This window comes from Myxine glutinosa, unplaced genomic scaffold (genome assembly GCF_964187855.1).
Source record: "Myxine glutinosa unplaced genomic scaffold, kmMyxGlut1.1 SCAFFOLD_384, whole genome shotgun sequence".
NCBI lineage: Eukaryota > Metazoa > Chordata > Myxini > Myxiniformes > Myxinidae > Myxine > Myxine glutinosa.
Window position 1 is genome coordinate 223386 of NW_027616490.1, and position 23286 is coordinate 246671.

Sequence of the window (23286 nt, forward strand, 5' to 3'; positions counted from 1 at the left end):
ATTGAGTTGAAATTTTGAACAATCGGATCTGGACTGTCGTTGTTAACGACTCTAGCACGCACTCGTCCAATCAGGATGGAGCGGTATGGTCCCCGGATCATCACTGCCCGCAGTTTTAATTAATTTTACTTTTCTCTTGGGCATATAATTTTGAAGACATGCATGTCATGATAGAGGAAATGTTTGTTCTGTTAAACGGAATAAATGTTGTTTATTTGTGTGGGTGTGTATTTTTGTGTATTTGGATATATTTTCACGACTAATTCCAGTTATCGTCCTGCAAAAGGTCTGCTCGTTCTTTTCCTTTGAGTCGTAAATTCCTGTTGAATTCTCATTAAAAAGCGGAATTAAGTACGCTGTGTGATGATGGAGATCCTTGATGACGAATCAGGAATAGTGAATGAGCAGACAAATATCACGGATGGTACACCAGATAGGGAAAATGTAGATGAAACCCCTTTTTGCTCAGGTGCTGTGTAGCGCTGCACAAAGATCCATATGAGCGGGGCCTGGGTGCTGTGTAATTAGTACACAAAGAACCAATTACTAGGGTGCTGAATAAACACAAAGATCCATTTTTGGAGCTGGTTCTCCCGGTGCTGTGATTTATTCAAAGAACCAAAATCTTGTAAGAATTAAGATATGATTTGTCGACATCATAAATACTTTAATATATGTAACGATTTTTGTAACGATCATCCTGCAAAAGGTCTGCTCGTTCTTTTCCTTTGAGTCGTAAAATCCTGTTGAATTCTCATTAGAATGCGGAATTAAGTACGCTGTGTGATGATGGAGATCCTTGATGACGAATCAGGAATAGTGAATGAGCAAACAAATATCACGGATGCTGCGGCTGGAGCAGGGGAAGCGATTTTTGAATTGTTCAGTGATTATTCGATATTGTTATGACTTATTGTCAATAGGTATACTAAGTGGCCATGAGGTAGCCTGTTGCTATGTACAGTTTTATTCTATTGTTGATTATACCACATAGCTGTGGTGATAAAGGAAATGTTCGTTTTAAATAGATGATTATGATAGGACCATGACTATAAAATCATGATGATTATTATGAATGATATCATAGGGTTCAAATGCAGAATGCTGCATGAACTTGGGAAAGAACTTTCAAGCCCTATGGGATAAATTGGGTATTACAAGCGATGGAGTTTCAAAATTTAGCATGATTGAAGAAATTCTACAGTCTTATTTCAGGAGTTTTACGAAATTTATATTGCCAAGAGATTTTGGATACTATTAAAAGAAAAATGATGAGATATTTTTCCCAATGAACTTTAATATCTGCCATCCATTTTGGCTGTCTCACGAATGAAGGATGAGTTGCCTTTAGTGGTTGCAAAGAAAATTTGTGGAGACCAGGCAAAATGGGGAAATATGTCAGATATGACCCGAGGACAGGACGGTGATTCATCAATTAACATGAGGTACGAACCAGAGGTGACGACCGATGAGATTCGATCTCAGTCAATGGATGGACCTGTCCTGACATCATTGGGGAAAGGGCTTATGCAAGGAGTCATCCAAAATGATTAATTTGATTTATTGATGAATATTGATGAATTAATTGAAATTGAATAATTGATTGAATTGTTAATTGATTGAATTTAATTGAATAAATTTAACTGAATAAATTGAACTGAATAAATTGAATTGAATATATTGATTGTTTGATTAATGAAAATGCGGTCTCAAGAAAGAAGCTTTGATATCTTTGCGAGATATTATCAATGTGGAGACAACCTGGGAAAATTGAGCAAGGTGGTGAGTTTATATACAGATATATATGTGCGGTTACCATTGTGTGATTTCCCCGTCAAACAGAGCGGACACCTGAGGATTCACCCATTTCATACTGACCCTCCGGCTCATCTGCAAATACTGATCTGTGAGATTGGATTGTGCAAAAGCCACAGCTGAGGGAGATTCTCTGGAAATCACCGTGTGAACAGGTGGAGAGACCCTTCCTGGAGGTACGAGTGAAGCTTTAGAGGAACAAACTACAACACATCCAACGCTACTTTGATAAAAGGCAGAATGGGAAATGGAGCCTACAAGAATACACAAGGACAACCAGAGATTCCACAAAAAGGTACTTGTACACATCATATGTACGACCGTTATGGTGCCGAAGCTATAAGGCAGGTCGAGAATTGGTATTTGTGGACAAAGGGACATGATGAGGAGTTTCCAAGAGATGGTACATTTGAGCGAAGTCGATTGGAAAGATTAGAACAAAGATTGAAAGCCAGAAAGAGACAGAATCTAACGGTAGACTGGCTTGCATTCCATCTTTGGGATGGTGAATCCAGACAACGGGAACAGCAAGAACAGATAACGGATGTAGAATTTAAAATAAAAAGGATACAGGATACAGTGGAGGAGACAAATGCACAACTGCCCTCGAAATTAGGAATGAAAGTGACAGTTGTCCCATCTGATTTCCAGTTGTCTCCCCAAAAAGGACGGTACAGAGAATTTTTTCGTGTTTCAGGAGATAACGAGAGATTGCAGTGGCAACTCAGGGATGTAGAGATGCAGCCCAGCAATACAAGTGCACAGGTGCACAGCCCAGGTAACGACAGAAGCCGGTGCTTCAACTGTGGAGAGATGGGACACTGGATAAGGAGATGCCCATATCTGAGCAGAAGACAATTTCGACAGGGAAACCAAGGACAAAGAAACCAAGGACAAAGAAACCAAGATCAAGGGTACCAGTGCTGACCGATACCTCAGACAATGATTAGGCCTTCATTGCGACAAATCCCAAATGACGATTGGCCTCAACAAATTAGATTACTGGACAAACATGAATAACTGTCGATGATTCTTGTGTCTGAAAAGTTTTCAGAGCAAGAATGATTCATTTTTCTTTTTGCTTGTTAACAAATTAATAATTAATTGATCAAATGCCAAAATTGGATCTTCTATTTTGGGCACAGCAATTTTAAATTTACAAAGTTTGGAACAATTGCGTTGCAATTGTTGGCAAACCAAGTAACAAGAGTCACATGATGATCAGGTGGGAATTTCGGACTATTGTTCCGCACAATTGATAGGTCAATGGTCGACTGACATGCAAATGGGTGTGTAGTCAAAATTTGGATAGATTATTGTGAAGGCAGAAAGGGTAATTTCAATTTGACATCATAAAGGTTTTCTAAGAATGGACTTTTGGTTCATTTGTCTATAAGCATTTTGAATTTGATTGACAAATTTTATGAAATTGAAATAAAATTGACACCCATCTGATCTGTAAATAATGGTTCCAACGCAAACAAATATGCATAATGCATGTGTGTGTGTATTTTTGTGTATCAATCTTACAAGATTGTTGACACCGACAGTGTGCCTGTCTGGAAATGGATAGTTATATGTGGATGGGATTGGGATATGTGGATGGGATTGAATATCCAGAGAATCCGTAAAATAAAATAGAAATATAATTTGATTATGAACATTATCTCTTTTGTCAAGGGAAATGGAATATAAAAAATTTGATGTGCTGGGTTATGAGCAGCCATTAATTAATAGTAAAATTGTGAGTAATTTTGGGATTCCATTTTTGATAGAATGTATATGAGAATAACATCTATTTATGGATATGAGCTTCATAAAAGGAAATGAGGAAGTACAAAAACATCCAAATTTGGGAGAGGTCTTACACTGACTTCCCAGAATACTCGGCTCATGGATTTTATATATATAAACTTGAATTTTATCAGCATATAAATTGTGCTGTATGTATGGATGTGTTTTAGGCATAGATGATATGGGAAAAGAGTAAAGAAAATTTTGCTGGTTTGAACTATTGTGGGTTTTCAGTTCTGGAGTTTAAACAAAGTCACTGGTTAACAGATGAGAAAGGATAGTAAATAAATTATTCTCTGCTGGGCAAATTAAGTACGATATTACTAAGACTTATGAGAGCTATTGTTCCGCCTTACAGCAGTGGAAAATTATTGGAAAAAATTAGATCCAACATAATGAATCTATAAAAGAATGTGATAGGGATAATATCCTCAATTTGTACTAATTATTTGATTGTGGGTAAAGGAATTAAGTCATCGTAGTGGATTGTTAACAGCAGCCTGAAAATGTCCTGAGAGTGTGCATCCATGTAATCAGAAATCCCAGATTTGTTTTTACAAACAACATTTTGGTAGAGGTCTTGTGTGGAAGAGCACTTCCTTGGTAGATAAAAAACGGTACTGCATGCTGGCAGCCACTTTTGCGGCCAGTTAGGCCAAACAAATTGAGAGGAAATTGTAGTTAAATACGTAAGTTACACATGGCTATTTGTAAAAAAGGAAATTTGTTGAGATGGGAAACATTTTTTCGAAGGTTTATTAAGGTGTTATAATATGACATGTGGCAAGGCAAACAGTTTGTTTTATTGGATGGGAAAATTAGATCTGGCTATAGAATAAATTTATTGACCCCTTGAAGTTAATCCTTCGAATCATTGTTTCACTGGCATTTTTGTTCAAATTGGAAATAGTTTGGTAGAGCTTTGGTTAAAACCTTTGGTTGCGGTATCTTGGAACGAATTGATAAACCATAGGAGATTGATAAGAATAGAAACAAATATGGACCCAAAATAGAAAGTTGGATTCATGCCTCTCATTGCAAGCAAGCACATGGGGCTAAGGTGGACGATCCCACAGAAAATGAGGCTGCACCTAGCAGCCCAGCAGAACATTCAGTGGTAGAAAAATGATAGTCGTGATTTACAGTCATTTGAATTACATTTTAACACCCCTTGCATTGATAAACATTACATTTTCAACATGTGATATTCCTACTTGGAATAGTGACATTTATTTGCCTACATGACATACAATTATCTACTGATATTAATACAGCATGAGTGAAAAAAAAAAATGTATCACAACTACACTCATGATCAGGGGATTGAGTTCAACCCCGGGAGATAGGGGGATCAGGGTAAGACAAATAATCTGATTGTGTTACATATTAAGGGATTTTCTTTATTTACCTTTTAGGAAGCTTGTTAGTTTGGTATATAATGTTAAATGTCATCGACATATAACTATGTCATAGGTATGAACATATACAAGGAGTAGCAGACTTGTTTGTTGGTTTAGTAGTTATATTGGCAATTGTTTTAGTGGTGGCTTGCTTGAAAGCCTTAGTGACGGTGTGTTTGAATAAGGTAACCAACAACACTATGATAACGCATGAAGTGACAAATGAGGAAAGAAATGTGGAACCAGAAAAGGAAGACTTTTATGGCGACATAAACAGTAGAATTAAGATAATGGCATAACGACAATGTTATGAGTTGTGTCAATTACAATATCAATGAACTCATATCACCACGAGTGACACACTGTTAAAAAAAAAAAAAAGAGGGAAAAGAAAAAGTGGAGAGGAATTATGGTAATAATACATTATGCTTAATTTGTTGGTTTGGGAAAATTGTTGTTGGGAATTAGGTATTCCCGTTTGTGATTGTAATCATATACAATGCTATTCTTAGTTTAGTAATAAAATACATACCTGATTGAATATTATTTGTGGGACGCATATAAATGAATATAACTTTTTGAGTTAAGGAAAAACAACAAATTGTTGAATGTGAAACTGTCGGAAGATATACATGATTATGCTGATTTCATGGTAAGATGTACCCTATCTGATCCAGTGTGTGCGGAAAGCAGATTCAGATATGACTGAGCATAAAGATAAGACGAGATCACATTTTGGAGGGATTGCTAACGGAATTGGGAAGAAGTTCGAGAAAGAAAATTTGTGGCTAAAAAATGAAGTTAATCGTGGCATACACCCTCTTTCTCAAAGAATGATGAAGACATTCTCCCGTGTAACTTGGAGATGAATGCTTACCTTCACCAAGGAAATTTATGTGACCATTTGCCTGGATCACACTGCAACATATGAAAGAAAGGCGATCACTTACTCTTGTTCGAAGACTTCGAACATTCACCACATCAGAAGTTGCAGGACAACGACATTTTACCTGCAACCTCTGTGAAATGCGGGGACATATGTTATTACTTCACCAACGTCCGGGGAACCAGCATGGAGCTGCAAAAACGGCTGTGCCCTTGTCACAACAGCTGTGCACGATTCTGCTGGTTGCTCCTGGTAAGGACCATGAATGACCTGAACACCATGGCCCCAACATCAGTGTGGATGCATCCGGCATCCCTGTTCCACATCTTGCTGGCCAATCAACGTCACACCAATACTTGCTGCCCACTCACAATGAGGGAGGAGGCAAGTCGACTACAACTGGGTGAAGGCCTTGTTCAAGGAATCATTATGGTTCACAGCAAAAAGTGGCAAGAATGCTACATGGAGAGAAGGGTCAGTCTATGACTCCGCAGTGTTACCACAACAGCGAAATCCTACACGAAGTAGTGCAGGAGCTATGAAGACATTAGGAGAAAATGTTTCATACCTGGATTCAAACACAAGTGATCAGCCCTTCCTTTCAAACAAAGTCAACATTTGTGTGGAGGCAAACGTTTTTTGCCAGATGGTGCAGATGCTTTACAAAACTTGAAAATGAAGTGAAATTGTTGTATCTTGGTGATGGTGCAGTGTTGTTTTGAAAATATATTTGTGATGCAAATGCAATAGATTGAACGATATGGAAGAAGTCAATGACCAACGAAATGTTTTGTGATTCTTGCAGGATGACGGTGTATGCCTAAGGGAATTTGATTACCAAAGTGATTGATTATTTACTTATACTTGTAATGATGTTTACTAGTAGTGATTGATTGTTTACTTATATTGATGTTTAGATTAATGGTTAATATAAACAAAAACAAAAAGATGAGGGAATTGTGGAAGTGTAACTCAGTGTAACATATTGATTGGCCCTGGTAACTTATTAATTAACCTGGTAACAAAGCAGATACATTTTACATGCAAACTCTGTTAAAGACGAGTTTGTAAATGAGTGTCAAAATGTGTATGAACAATGTAATCTCTTGAAACACCTGGTCAAGGCCCCAGGCTAGAGCTCCCCCCCCTGCTGTGTAAATGGAAATCACAGCAGGAGGGGAGCGAGCTGATGCCAGGACTCGGTGCGATGCATGACCTCGGGACATTAGCGGAGAGGAGATTAAGTCCAGTTTGGCGATATAAGCGAGAGAAAACGTTGAGTAAGGTAGACTTGTCCTCAGAAGCCCTGCCCGACGGAACGATGGAATGAACGAGTACGGCGCTGCGGAAGAACATCAGCCGAACGAAAAGGACCATGGAAAAGAGTTAATCTCAGCCATTGAATAATGCGGTATTATTTGGTAAATGGAATGAAGTGAATAATAAACCAGACCTTTTGTAAACCTGAGTCCGGTCATTGGAGTCCTGTGAGTCATACACAAAATTCTACCACAGACCCCATCAGGAAACTTCCACTGCTTTATGTTGTCTGGTGATGCAGAGGCAAACATATACCTGACAGATATGGAAGACAGAAAAGAAGTGAGGGGTTGATGTGGGTGAATGGAGGTTGCAATTATCAGCAAATGAGACATTTGAACCCTGCGCTTGCGAAGCGAAAGGCAACGTGACATTCGGTTGCATCTGTATGTGCGAACGTGTGGCGTACGTAGGTGTGGCGTACGTATTTGTGGCGTACGTACGTGTGGCGTATGTAGGTGTGGCGTACGTACGTGTCTGCATTTTTAAAATTCATCTTCTCGGCAACCGTTGGTCCGATTGACACAACATTTTACCAAAGGAGTGCCTCCACCTGTAGAATTTGTTTTTGAATAATTTTGACTTCATAGGTCAAGTGGTATGGATTCAATCTTGGAAAAACGTTATACCTCTATGTCTCCCAAACCGTTCAATGGAAAAAGTTGAAACATGGCTCATTGTCAAGTACTCCCCATGGGGAATAAGATATGTTGATGATGTCATTGGTGCCTTCATTATGACATAATAATTTGACAAGTAGTGTCAAAGAAACTTTGATTTATCAAAATTTGATAAGAAACATAAACTCAGGAACTCCATATGGCTTGATTCGATCAGTATGAATTTTTTTTTCTCTGCAATTCTTGGTCCGATCGACAAATTTTTCACCATCGGTGCGCCTCCTCCTGTACAATATTTTAATGATGATTATGATGTCATAGGTCACGTGGCACAGGCATCATCTCGGAAAAACTTTGTACCTTTATATCTTTGAAACCGCTCAATGGGGAAAAATTGAAACATGGCTCATTGTCAAGTACTCCCCAAGGGGAATGAGGTGTGTTAGTGATGATGTCATCAGTGCCTTTGTTATGATGTCATGATTCCACAAATAAAACGCTTCATCCGATCAGTATGAATTTTTCTATCTCTGCCACTGTTAGTCTGATGGACACGAAATTTTCACCACAGGAGTGCTGCCTCCTGCAGAATATTTTATTGATAATTATGATGTAATAGGTCATGTGCCATCCAAGGTGCCATCTTGGAAAAATTGAAAAACGTTAAACCTCTATATCTTCAAAACTGCTCCATCGAAAAGTTGAAATGTGGCTCCTGGGAAAGAACTCCATATGGGGAATAGGTGTTAACAATGACGTCATTGGTGACATAATTATGACATCATAATTTGCCAGGGACAACGCTTAGTCTGATAAGTTTGAAATTTATTGTGATCTATGCTATAATTATTTAGAGAATGTAAATTTATGACGTCATCGCTCACGTGGTCTGGCAGCCATATTGGATCAAAGAAAAAAAAAACATTCAAAAACAGAAGAGTTGGCTCGCACCAAGTTGACGGCACAGGGTAAGTATTCTATGAATACCATCCAGTTGTCAAGATGCAAAAGAGATGAATTTTTAATGAAGAAACTAGTCAGGTTTGTAATGTAATTTCGTTCTTTTTTTGTGGAGATTAGCAAAACTATACATTTTTGGAAAGCTGATAGCACCAGGAATCCGAAAAACCATGTTTCCATTTGCGCAAATTTTTCTTTGGCGGCCATATTGGATTTTCAAAATGGCCACCATCGGAAACCTATTTTTCGCGATATCTCAACATCCGAACCACCTAGAGTGCTGATTCCAACACCTATACCCACATTTTTGGGGATGAGGAATCACATGAAGCCATCTAAAATAATCTACACCTACCCTGGGATACCAGGTGGCAGCCTACAGCGGATTTTCAAGATGGCCGCCATCGGAAACCAGTTTTTTCACGATATCTCAACAGCCGAAACACCTAGAGTACTGATTCCAACACCTATACCTACATTTTTGGGGATGAGGAATCACATGGAACCATCTAAAATGATGTACACCTACCGTGGGATACCAGGTGGCAGCCTACAGTGGATTTTCAAGATGGCCACTTTCAGGAAACATGTTTTTTTCTGAATATGTATACCACATTGAGTGATGTTTCGCTACATTGTGGCACACGGATCATAATTATGAAACCACATCCCTCATATATCCTAAACAGGTGATTTATGTATTCAAGAGGTAAGTATATAGAGATGAGGCTATACAATCCATAATTATACATGTAATAATTACTTTTATTTGAACATAGAATATTTCCCATAGATGAAATTTTATCTTTGTCAACATTCATCAACATTTTGTCCTCATAGGTTTTCAAATGTCCTCATCACTGTCGTCAGAGCAGAGAACAGGTTGACAGTCATCGTCGTTTTCACATTCGGAGCTGCACAAACACAAGTCTGTGCATGCCAAGTCATTGGCACGGCACGAACACCGTCTCGATGAGCAGTCTCCTTTGCACTGACATCTGACCATCTCAAGTATTGCTTTCGGTGCTGGTGGTACATCTGTCATTAGTGGTTTCAATTCCCCATCGTTGTCCTTGAAGTAGCCATGTTGCTGTGGATCCAGGAACACTTGATGTGCGATAGTAGCCTGAGCCCATACCCTTGCCTGAAGATGTACACGATCAACATGCTGATTTAGAGCCCCTAGCGTTGGAGGTAACTTGTGACTTTCAGTCATGTGTTTACAGAAGAGGTACCAGCGCAACTCCGGAATGCTGTTGATACATATTCCCTTTGGTACGTACACTGCACATACAAATCTTGCCAAGTTGGACATCTGATCTGCGGTCACATCTGCAGCATCACCGAGCATTCTCATGGCCTGTATCCCGTCACTATCGGCTCTGACGAAAGCTTCAAACCATGTTGTTTTGCCTATTCGCGAAAACCGTCCAGTATTGTCTGCTCCTGTGAATGTGTGGAATGCTGGCAATGCCTTGGCCTTTTCGACGCCAAGATTGTTCCAGATTGGTTGTACTTGCACAAGGCCCGACACAAGGGAGACAGCAGTGTTTTTGAGCAGAACATCATAGTTAGCTATGACCAAGACCAGGACATCCGTATCAGGAGAGAAGAAGGTAAGCTGTTCTGCGTTGGGATTGTGGCGAGTTGCCAGCACTGCTTGGTGAATCATCAGAGTGTCTGCCTCCTCATGATTATTGTCTTCAAAATGCACGCCTTTGTTGCTCTTGGCCTTTCCTGCTGCACATACAATTATCAGCTTGGAGGCATCTCTGTTGTACTCCAACGTTTTCTCAGCCAGATATTCTGCCAAATCTGACTTTGTCTGATCGTGTGACAAGAACCGCTTCATGGTGATGTGTTGGATCTTGGTATTGTCCTTCACTTGGTACTGGACTGGATTGTGCCCCCCTCGTCTTTTTTGTCTTGTGCTTTGCTTCAACGAATCGGCCTTGTAAGTATCAAACACGAGGATAACTTCGTCAAAATGTCTTGTCAGTGACATCAATCTGGTATTAAAGCTGACACTGAGATCTTCAACGGTTACTGTTGCAGCTGGTTTTGTCAACAATTTCTGTACAAGAACCATGGCGTCGACTACTGCTATTTTCATAGCTGCAGAGTTATGGACTTGAGCTTGAGGACTTGAGGTCGGAGCTAAGTCACCCGGAGCTAAGTCTCCATGTTTCACAAGGAGATGGATTAACTTTGACTTGTCAAGGCAAGGAAGCAGGTCACCGTTTGGTGCGAACAAGGCGCGAGGTGTAAGGGTGAATTCGTAGTTGCCTATTGCGTCTTTCTGGTCAACATCACGGCTTGATTTTGTCAATATCATCAGCCTTCCATACAAGTCTTTTGTTTCCTTCAAGTCGACTGACTTGTCCCTGAGCATGCTCTTGGTCTTCTTCACACCAGACAAGTACATCTTGTTGTTTTCTTTTTTCACGGGTGCAAATAAGCTGACTGTTCCGTTGATTCTTTCGTCAACATACTCTTCGTACAAGTGTTGACCAATGTTGTCGATATTCCTTGTTGTTAGTGTTGTTGACCAACCTATGTGAAGCTTGGAGCCCTGATTTATGTAAGGGGCAGACCAGTTGATATAGGGGGGTTGGAGTGGAGCTAGTTTATTACCATTAGAAGTGAAATAAACCACTTTCTTTTCATTTATAAATAAAAAGGTATTTTCTACCTCCTGTGCAAGAAAAACAGTGGGTGCCACATGGATGTAAAAACAAATGATTGGGCTGTCACTGGATAAGGAAAAAAAATTGCCTTAGGATAAAAAAGACCCCCCCCCCCCCCAATGAAATGATCACCCCCTTATTGTAAAACTGGGTAAGAATGCATACTAATTTATTGCCTCTCCCCATCCAGTGAAACAGGATAGGAGGCCACATTTGCCTCTCCCCATCAGAATAAATTGGTCAAAGATGCACCATTTAATATTTGTGGGGGTGGAGGGTGGGGAGAGATTTTTTTAAAGTATTGTGGATAATTGACTATAAACTATATTCAGAGCAAAATTTATATTTATCCAGGAAATATAATTAATATAAAACTGTATCTGCATATTATGTTGGTATGTTTGAAAACAACACTGGGGTATCATGCTGCATACACACTCATAATAGTACACAGTTATACTCTATATGGCTTGATTTATGGCTTCCTGTGACTTGTGGTCAGGGTGTGTAACCCCCAAATCCCTCTCACAATGAACCAGGTCAGTTAGGGATAGAGCCATGACACAGAGTGGAGTGTACTGCTGGGTGGAGAGCAAAGTCTTGTATCTTGTCTCAAATAAAAAAGTTTTATTATATATCTTTATGGATGAACACAAATGGATGAACACAAATGGATTTAAACCTAGGGCTACAAAATTATGCTAGCTCAGATTTATGTAAACAACATTCAGGAACTTTGGAGTATTACTTGTGTCTCAAGTCCAAACATCACTTATCAAGTAAGTTTGACAGCTGCTCCCCGCCATTTTGACCACAAACACATGGTGCTCAGACTCCATGTGTCCAGATATATAAACAACTCTTTTGACCTGGGTCACGACCCATGTGACCTGCCAATCAAGCCTAGTGGGCCAATAAGAGCTTCCTTCACAGGCTTCAGTTCAAAAGTTTCAAGCTTTATATTTATCAAAATAGTGCATTAAAATACAACTGAAAATATATGTAGATGCTTTGTACATTCATAAGTTTGGTAGAAAATTTGTGGTAAGTAAATCTCATTAGTTTCATTACTAGCCAGAATAAACTTTCAATTTTGGCTTCTGGTTTAAACTGTGTTTGAATGGCCACCCCCAAAATATAGATATTATATAGGTTGTGAAATCAATATAATAAATACTGCTAAGTGTTTCGGCTGTTGAGATATCGTGAAAAAACTGGTTTCCGATGGCGGCCATCTTGAAAATCCGCTGTAGGCTGCCACCTGGTATCCCAGGGTAGGTGTAGATTATTTTAGATGGCTTCATGTGATTCCTCATCCCCAAAAATGTGGGTATAGGTGTTGGAATCAGCACTCTAGGTGGTTCGGATGTTGAGATATCGCGAAAAATAGGTTTCCGATGGCGGCCATTTTGAAAATCCAATATGGCCGCCAAAAAAAAATTTGCGCAAATGGAAACATGGTTTTTCGGATTCCTGGTGCTATAAGCTTTCCAAAAATGTATAGGTTTGCTAATCTCCACAAAAAAAGAACGAAATTATAAATCTGAACATAATGAACCTGACTAAACCGCTCAACTCGAGGTTAATTGAACACGATACCCCTTGCAGTATTATTATTTCGTGTGCAACCTATGACTGCTCGTTATTTCTTTGCTGGGAGCGCAGCTGTGCCACTGATGCAGCGGTGTTGATGATGCCTCTGTTGACGATGATGATGATGCTGCTGATGCCCCTGTTGCCAGTAAGCTGGGACTCATTTTGCCAACCTCAGAAGGATGACAGGCGGAGTTAAACCCACCTGGTGTTATTTAATGGCACTACAGGGGCTTGAACTCGAGACCCAAATATCGTAAGCCAGCCACCATAACCGTTAAGGCAACACCAGGGGATTTGTTCAGTTACCAAGTTTATTGCAGAGCACTTGCCAAGTGGCATAAGCACTCAAGCATGCGCTCTATTTGAAACTGTTGGAATGGAACGGCTGGCTTGGTGGGTCCTAGCTAGCTGCTTGGCAAGTAAACACACCCCAGGCCTACCCCATACAGTGCTCAAGTATAATACTTCAATTGCAATAAAATAATGATTTCAAAGATATTTTTTTAATCCAGAAGTTTCGAACGATTGAAGCAGTCATATATATATATATATTGTCGCGATCCCGGCTGTGAAATGGTTCCCAGCATGAATACGGACGTTAATGTCCGGGCTTCAAGTAGTCCACGGAGTGGACAGAGAGAACTCAATAAACACAATTGTGTTTTAATCGGCCTTCTAGGGGTAAGGCACGATGCTTTATTGGCTCGATCACAAAAACCATAATGGTAACAGAATGGAATAAACTGCACAAAGCCTGCAGGAACTGTCGGCAACAGACGCTCCAAACAGGACGCAGGTAAGATCACTCGCGGCTCCAATCGACGATCTCCGGGACTCGGAGGGTAACAGGATGGATTCACCGCACAAGGCCGGCAGGAACGGTCGGCCAGCAGCTCCAACACGAAGCAGGCAATCACTCGCGGTTCCAATCTACGAGATCCGGGAATCACTCGTTTTCTTCCGGAGTTACTCGCTCGTAAAATACCGAACTGTAATCGACCAGCCCAACTCGGCTGTCGTGAGGATTCAAGGAAAGCCCTTTTGAGATTTCCCACTCGGAGCCTTCGAGCCGCGTCCGTTGCACAAGATGGCGACCGCCTCTCTCTGGACTCTCCACCAATCACGTGCCGAATCACCTCCCGATCGCGTGAGGCTCCAAGGAGGCCACGTCACGCGGTGGGTGGGGCACCAAATCTGGGTGAGAACAGGTGGTTTCACCGGTGGTTTCTCACAGTATATATATATATATATATATATATATATATATATATATATATATATATATATATATATATATATATATATAATATATATATACATATATACATATATATATATATATATATATATATATATACATATATATATACATATATACATACATATATACATACATATATATATATATATATATATATTTATTTATTTATATATATATATATATATATATATATATATATATATATATATATATATTGTTGTGGATATGAGAATTGAGTTTTTTTTTATTGTGTAATGAATTGTAAAGACCACCCTCCTGCCTCCATTCTGTGTATAAAGGTCAAAGGGCGTCCCTTAGTTAGGTCATATACCATCACGTTAACCAATCATAGATTTCCTCCTTGTTGGTAGTTTATTTCCTTATTCTATGTAGGTTAAGGCTGTGTCTTCCATTAATTGACACTCCATTGCACCGAATTCAAATAGATAGATCCCCTTTCATTCCCATTCCCAAAGCCTCGACTGCCAACTGCATTTGCCGCCATTACGGCATGGTCAGCTCGGGGAAGAAGGGCGTGCCCGCCCATCGTCATCGAGGGTGGAGCCAGAGAGTCCGTGCCCACCAATCGGACTGCGGAGAGCGACCCGATGGGCGTTTCCTGGAGGCCGGCGGCTTGATCGCCCGAGGCGTTATATCAGCGCGCGTGGAAGCCTTTGAGGGAGTTCTAGGAGTTGCGCCAGGGACGGCAGATGAGTTCTGAGTCCAAGAGGAGTTCTAAGAGTTGCGCCAGAGACGGCGGATGAGTCGAGATGAGCCCTCGGAGAAAGAAGGGAGACGCGTCCTGAGGTGAGCCAGAGAAGCAGCTTTGGCTCCACCAGCAGTTTGGCTCCACCAGCAGTTTTGGCTCCACCAGCAGTTTGGCTCCACCAGCAGTTTTGGCTCCACCAGTAGTTTTGGCTCCACCAGCAGTTTTGGCTCCACCAGCAGTTTTGGTTCCACCAGCAGCTTTGGCTCCACAAGCAGCGTTGACTCCACCAGGCAGCTTCGACCCGTTACCCCGCGGGAGCCAGATTGCGGTGGCATCGGTGGCCGTCGAGGTCCAGCCCGACGTCCCATGCGGGATCAAGCTCCAGCTCCGGTTCCCGTTGGACCTTCCTCTCCTTCCACCGAATCGTTCCTGCCTTCATTCCCCATTCGTGTGAGTCCGTCTTTGTTTGTTCTGTCCTGGGTTAAGTAAGACTGCATAGGTAAGCTAATAATTGCACTGTGTCCTTCTGGTCCGTCCCTCTTTCTGCCTTTATTTTATTATCCTTCCTTCTCCTTGGTTTCTTTTGGTTGTAAATAGTAATAATAAATCATATTCAGGAGACTGGAACAAAGTCCGCAAAAGTCAACTCGCCATTTATCTGCAGAGTTGGAAGTGAGCCAATCAAGTGTTATCCGTATCCTTCACCAGAAAAACTGGAAACCTTACATTCCACGCTTACTGCAAGCCCTTCATGATGGAGATGACGACCGGCGTCTTCAATTTTGCGAAGAGTTCTTAGCTAAACTTGACGAAGAGGACACAATGCTAGACAACATCTGGTGGTCAGATGAGGCATGTTTTAAGCTTAACGGCACAATTAACAGACACAATTGTGTCTACTAGGCTGCGGAAAACCCAAGAGTGACAGTTGAGAAGGAGGTAAATTTACCTGGCGTGACAGTTTGGGCAGCCATATCTCCATAAGGGATAATTGGACCCTTTTTCTTTGAGGGATCTGTCACTGCAGAAATTTACCTGGATATGCTGCAAACCTTCTTTTGGCCCAAGGTACAAGATCACGACTGTTATTTCCAGCAAGAAGGAGCTCCACCTCATTATGGACGTCATGTTCGTCAGTGGCTTGATGAAAACCTTCCCGGAAAGTGGACGGACATACATACATACATACACATACATATATTATATATATATATATATATATATATATATATATATATATATATATATATATATATATATATATATATATATATATATATATATATATATATATACAGTATATATATATATATATATATATATATATATATATATATATATATGTTGGAATCGAACCATGTTCCACACCTTGAGTTCAAGGAATAACAAGCATTTAATGATGAACCAAGTACACAGCGCTGTGGAGGGTGTAAGGGTTATACAATTCAATTGAACAGCATAATTCCAGACACTCCTGAGTTCCTTACAGAAAGAACTTCCTTATATACTTGCAGAGTGTGATAAAAATCTCCGCTAATTTTGGCAAGTTTCAGCAGTATAATACACAATGGGGGAAACGTTGACCAGTACCCCCACCAATGTCCTATCTTCTTTGGCATGAGCAAAGGGCAAGATGCAGGAGGGAGAAAGAGCACCGTGACATTTTCAAAACTTATCTTCCATGTTGGTTTTTGGTCAAGGACAGACAGACGCGTTTTCACTAGGGGTCTAACAAAGTAAGCGGTTTCACTATCTTTCTACATTTTTGGCACAATTGGACAATAAAACATAGTTCAAAACAAGAGGGAACATGGTGAGCTTAATCCTTTTCACAAAGCATCCATTATTAAATGCAAACCACAATTACATAAGGCACAATAAAAGGCATGATCTCGACATTCCCCCATTTGGTCTCTACGAGACTACGTATCACAGAGACCAGGCCTCATCGGCTTTATTTGCAAAGCAAAAGAGTATAGTGTTATATGTGGCCTCATCGGGCTTTATTTGCAAAGCAAAAGAGTATAGTGTTATATGTGGCCTCATCGGGCTTTATTTAGTGTTGTATGTGTGTCCTCCAAGGGCATGCCACCACATAAAGTACCTTGCATGCATGTTTGAAAGGTGTCATGTTGTGCGTGTTTGGAACATGAAGACTCAGAACATGAAAGTCTATCAACGTTTCGGATCCACAACGAAGGCCTCTGGTCCAGATGAGGTTCTGCTCTGCCAGGGGGCCAACTACCTCCCCTGCGGAACTTGCTCCCCCCACCCTTTGCAGATGCGGTCCTTGCAGATCTTCGAAGTTAATCAACGATCATGCCCATGAGATCTCTCACGTGCTGCTGTTCTGGGGAATACATAATGTTGTCAGTATCTTGTGTCTCATGTTCCTGGTCAGGGTACAGAGCGTTAAAAATCCGAATCACTTGAAGCAAAGAGATCCAAAACGTTGAAGCAAAGAGAGGGACTTCCTTTTATGTCAAAGTCTCCCATGGACGCCTGGTCGGCTTGCGGGTCTAGGATATCCATGTCGGGTCCCTCGACTGCCAGACCCAGCGTCGCAATCAGATCCATAGTTGGGTCGGAAGGGGGTGTACAGCTGTGAGCTTGTAATACATAAGAGGCGTTAGCCAGTACACGCAAGGGGTTTACCACACAAGTATCACAGTCATCACAAACATCAATACAGGCATCAGCCAGTTCCCACAAGGGATTTTCAACACAAGTATCACAGTCATCACAAAAATCAATACAATCTTCTGAAGCGCCGGTCACATCTGCCTTGTTGTAGGACCCATTCAGGTCGACGGCCTCTGTGGTCAAGATCATGGTCTTCCGACGGCGGTTTCTTCATCGTCCATCCTGAAAAATACTTTCTTACACACACCATGGTCAAATTCCTAGCCCCCCGTCCCACCAATTGGCATTTAGTTACCTTATCTCTCAGATGGTTGGCTTATTCATAGTCGCATTTCCTGTGTCGTGTCTGGAAATTTAAATGCCATATTTACTTTCACCAATTTCCGAAAATGCCTTCCTTTTGATCATCTTCCCTACATCTAATAATACATGATTTACCAACCATTTCCCCCCCATTTGGTCAATGGAAATAATCGGTATTCTCCCCTTCAAAATTTCACTGTTATCCTATCAATACCTGGACATTTTTTCCCTTCCTTCCTAGATACGCGAATTTCACACCAGTATAAACCCACTGGAAAAATTATCTGAAAAATAACGAAATCGTCTCCAAGTTCTCTAGCTAATCTCCATCCGCAATCGCCAACTTTACCCTCCTATGCATTTTGCCTTAGGTTTTAGAACCTAGAGTCTACTAAAACAACGACTAGCCTCCCAAAGCCATTTCCCTGCAAGAGCGGAGGTTAGCCTTGCGGTCCACATGACAATCTTCTTCATTTTGCTCTATCACCTCCCTTTGAGCAATAATTCAATTGATGTGATTCCCACATACCTGGTGGAGTTTGTTCACCTGGTCTGCAGAGCCGTGATCCAATCTTCACCAGCCTCCAATCACCTCCTCGATTGGGGTCATTCTGCATGTAGCAATCTAACACAACGTTTTTAAACTTTACATTCATTGGTCCCCCCATTTGCAAGCCAACCCCTTGTATCACCTTCTTATCTCAAAAACAACAGTCCATAACCAACCACTTTCCTTTATTTCCTGTCTTTTCCATTAACATTTTACAACCTTTTCCTCCACTTTCTCATCAATTCCTGCAGTCACCTGTCATTGACAAATAATCCATCTGATTCGACTTTCCACTCCAATCATCTTTGCACTTTCCATGACCTTCTTCACACTTCCTTTTAAACCTTTTCTTCAGACACAACCCACATGAGTTATGAATACAATTTCCCCTTTCAGGCACGTGTCTAGCCACTCACAAAGTGTCCATAAGACAACGTCATTATATTTCACACCTCAGCTCTCGAGACCACCCAGGGGTCCCTTGAGAGATGCATCCTAATGTTAATCAGCTCTCGAGAGCTCAATTTTGAACAGGGGTAAACCCAGCAATACTCAATTCTGCCAAGCAAGAGGCCAGAGCAGTATCACTCCCTCTTCCCTCTGCCCACCATAACTGGCAGACAGACAATGGCGAGCCACAAGCCCCAACCCTACAAGGCTCCAGCTCCCATCCAAAGGACACAAACTCCCTCAGACTGGCATAATCTCTTTGCCAGCTTATGTACGAACCAATATTGCAAACAAATAGTTTTCCAAACAAAACTCAGTTGTCACCCTATTGCATCATATTGGCAGAATTTACTTCAGCTCTCTACCACTCTTGTGTCGAGTGGTGCCCCAAAATGACATTGCACGAACCCTTTCAATACCTGTCTAAACCTACTGCCATTTAACGACGCTTCCCAGATGACGGTTCCCCATACACTATTCTGGCACAAATTGTTGCATCCCACAGATGCCACGATTATTTGAACAAACTCATTTTCCTAATCCACCTGTTCAATTCTCATTTCAATTTAAAGTCAATCCAATGTCCTCCAATACCTCTCTTAGCATCCCATGCACCTGTTGCAGACACCTGTTTTAGCCTCTGGCCCAATAGCTGCCCAATAAACAAATAATAAAAAGAAAATAACCTGATCTATTTATTGAAATAGCCCTAATTCTCATGTTGGTCAATTTTTTCACCCACTGTGACTCTCGCGTCAATCCTGCCATTTCCAACCACATTTCCAGCGAGGATGACGTCACGATTTCACACCTTTCCTCCCTTGAACAGCGGGAGTCCTCCAAGAGATGCATTCCGATGTAAATCACTTCAAAGTACCCGAATAGCCCTACGGACTGCATCACTGAAATAAATCCTGGCTTCAAATCAACTTTCTCAAACTTAACTATAATAAATCTGAAATAATCGCATAATCTTCCTTCGAACTCAGAGCACACCGACCAGTATGCATCAAACATTGGATTCATATTTCCACAGACCTCCACCACTCTGTTAAATCCTAAACATGCCCAATGGGCAATCCCCTCTGCTCAGGGCTGCAAAATGCTGGATTCTAACCTTCCCAAGCACAGCTCTTGTCCGCCAGGCTGCAAATTCAAAGCATTTTCAGTCCCCCTTTTTCCCATACACTAGCCAGTGTAAGTCAGCCAAACATAAACAAAGAGGTTCCAGCGAGCTGTGACCTCCATAACTCTAAACAACTCCACTGGCACTTTTTAAAACAAACTTTTCCAGTCACTTACTAAAATAAAGTGCAGCTCTTGTCCGTAGATATACGTTAACCAAGATTACATGAGACTTGACAACAATAGTACTGCCCCGTGGAACAAGGCATCAGAGACAACTCCCCTCCACCTTGACTTACCCCAGGTAGAATTTGGCTACTTACAGAGAAAGTACCTGCACAACACATTTACAAACCAATTCGTCCCCTCGCATTAGGGGACATCACAAATGTTCCACCACAATTCACAGCAGGTGACCACCCACCTGCCTTCTGTCGAAGTCCAGTTCAATTTTCTGAGTTTCCATTCTCAGACAGACAGACAGACGAACCCCCAACGTACTAACAGGATGGTCTCACAGAGGCCATTCCATTCAAACCTGTAGGCTGCCACGATTCTTCCCGCCAGGACACACCATCATAGTCACCATAGTCACACGACATGTCAGCAGACACAGTGAATGACATTCGACACCATAACTGACACCGCAGATACTGCTCCTCCTTGATCCATATCTGCAGACGCAGTCAGACACACCCAGTCGAACAGACAGACTGGCTCCACATTACAACTGCAAACATCCGAAATGACAACAGCTAACACCAAATATTTATTGTCCCCCTTTCAGGGAAGTCAAATCAACCACCATTAAAGCACAAAACAGAAAACGACCATATACTCAGAGTATACACCATATACTCAGAGTGAGACCCGAAAATCAAGCAGACAGACCGACAATCGAACCTGTCTTTCGACACTGCCGAACGACAAGTCTGCAGACACTGAGGGAGTGACTTTCGACCCCCAGTAAATACCGCGGACACCGCTTTGGTCCGCACCTGCAACTCCATCATGCGCCTCCAACTTCTTTCTCGGCGCATCGATCAACACAAATGTACTCTCCTCTCCATTAATTGATCCACACTGTACCTCGGCACACATCCTCAGATAATTAAATACATGTTTTAATCCAAGCGTGCATCCTCGCACCAGCTCCACCACCACCTTCCAACCACCGCAGGTGCACCTGAACTCCATGGCACACCCGCAACTCCCTCAAAATCAGTGTTCAAAGACATGACTCCATGGACAGCCAGAAAGTCAGACAAATACGGACACACACACACAGAGATAGACACAGGTGGGTTATCGCCTGCATTCTGTACAAATTCCATATTCCTGTCCATAAGTTGGCCCATCAAGTGTAACCCCTTTCACGAAACCTTTTCTGAGGGTCAAATGTAACAGACAGACAGACCGACAAGTAGGCAGGGGCAAACCCCGAGGCCCCAGACACCATCACCACACACATACCCTGCATCACATAGGAGTATCAACATTTGTCATAGGAGTATCAACTTAAAATATCCACCCGCTCTGGTCCTCCAGAGCTGAGGAAACCAGCCAACCTGAGCCCGACAGCAAATGCCATATGTCTTCGTCTCAAATCGAGGGCAAAATTTCACAATGGCAAACAATTAATCATCTTGGTCACCCCAACCCATCCTGGCTCTCCCAAGAGCTCCGTGTCCGGACAGACAGACAGATAAACTGACCGGGTGAAACCATAACCATCCATCCTTCCGATTGGACTCACGCCAATGGGGGAAACGTTGACCAGTACCCCCACCAATGTCCTATCTTCTTTGGCATGAGCAAAGGGCAAGATGCGGGAGGGAGAAAGAGCACCGTGACATTTTCAAAACTTATCTTCCATGTTGGTTTTTGGTCAAGGACAGACAGACGCGTTTTCACTAGGGGTCTAACAAAGTAAGCGGTTTCACTATCTTTCTACATTTTTTGGCACAATTGGACAATAAAACATAGTTCAAAACAAGAGGGAACATGGTGAGCTTAATCCTTTTCACAAAGCATCCATTATTAAATGCAAACCACAATTACATAAGGCACAATAAAAGGCATGATCTCGACATATATATATATATATATATATATATATATATATATATATATATATATATATATATATATATATATATATATATATATATATATATATTATATATATTATATATATATATATATATATATATATATATATATATATATATATATATATATATATATATATATATATATATATATATATATATATACAGTGAAACCTTGACTTACGAGTGCACCAACTTACGAGTTTTCCGAGATACGAGCCGTCGCTCGGGCGGTTTATTGCTTTGAGATGCGAGCCGAGATCTGAGTTACGAGCTTACGCCACCCGCCACCAGGTGGGTTCCGGTCACGTGGTTATCTTGCCGTGCAAGCATCTCTGCCGTATATCGCTGCTGTTTTGTTTTCGCATTTTGGCTATTTTGGAGCTGACGCCACCCGCCACAAGGTGGGTTCCGGTCACGTGGTTATCTTGCCGTGCAAGCATTTCTGCCGTATATCGCTGCTGTTTTGTTTTCGCATTTTGGTTATTTTGGAAAATTTCTTAGTTTTAACCATGGGTCCTAAGAAATTGAGTGCCAAGGGCAGTACTGAGAAGAAGAAGAGGATGATGTGCTTGGATATAAAACACGCAATCGTCGAAAAACATGAGCGAGGTGTGCGTGTTGTCGACTTGGCGAGGCAGTACGATCGTAGCAGTACGATCGAAACATTTTGAAAGGGAGGAAGAAACAAACCTCGTTGGACAGGTTTTTATTGAAACGCCCTGCAAGTGAAAGCGAGGAAAGTGTGGCGAAAAAGGCAAAAGTCATCTCCTCCACCTCCGCCAGCATCTTCGTCTAATCTTCAAGGTAAATACACTTAATAAAACCAGTTAATTTTTTTACATTGTGGCGGACACGGAAGCTCACTGGCGTGGTGACATCATTCCGCGCACCAAGTGGGCGGGGGCCACGCCGAGGGGTAGGCGTGGCCTCAGGATATACACCGGGCGCGCAGCCTGGAGCGCGCCAGTGTTACAGTGAGCTCTTGAATAAAGACTCTTACAAATTACCGCGTTGTCCGCTTCCTCCTTGTTTACAAGCAGCGCGCGTAACGCC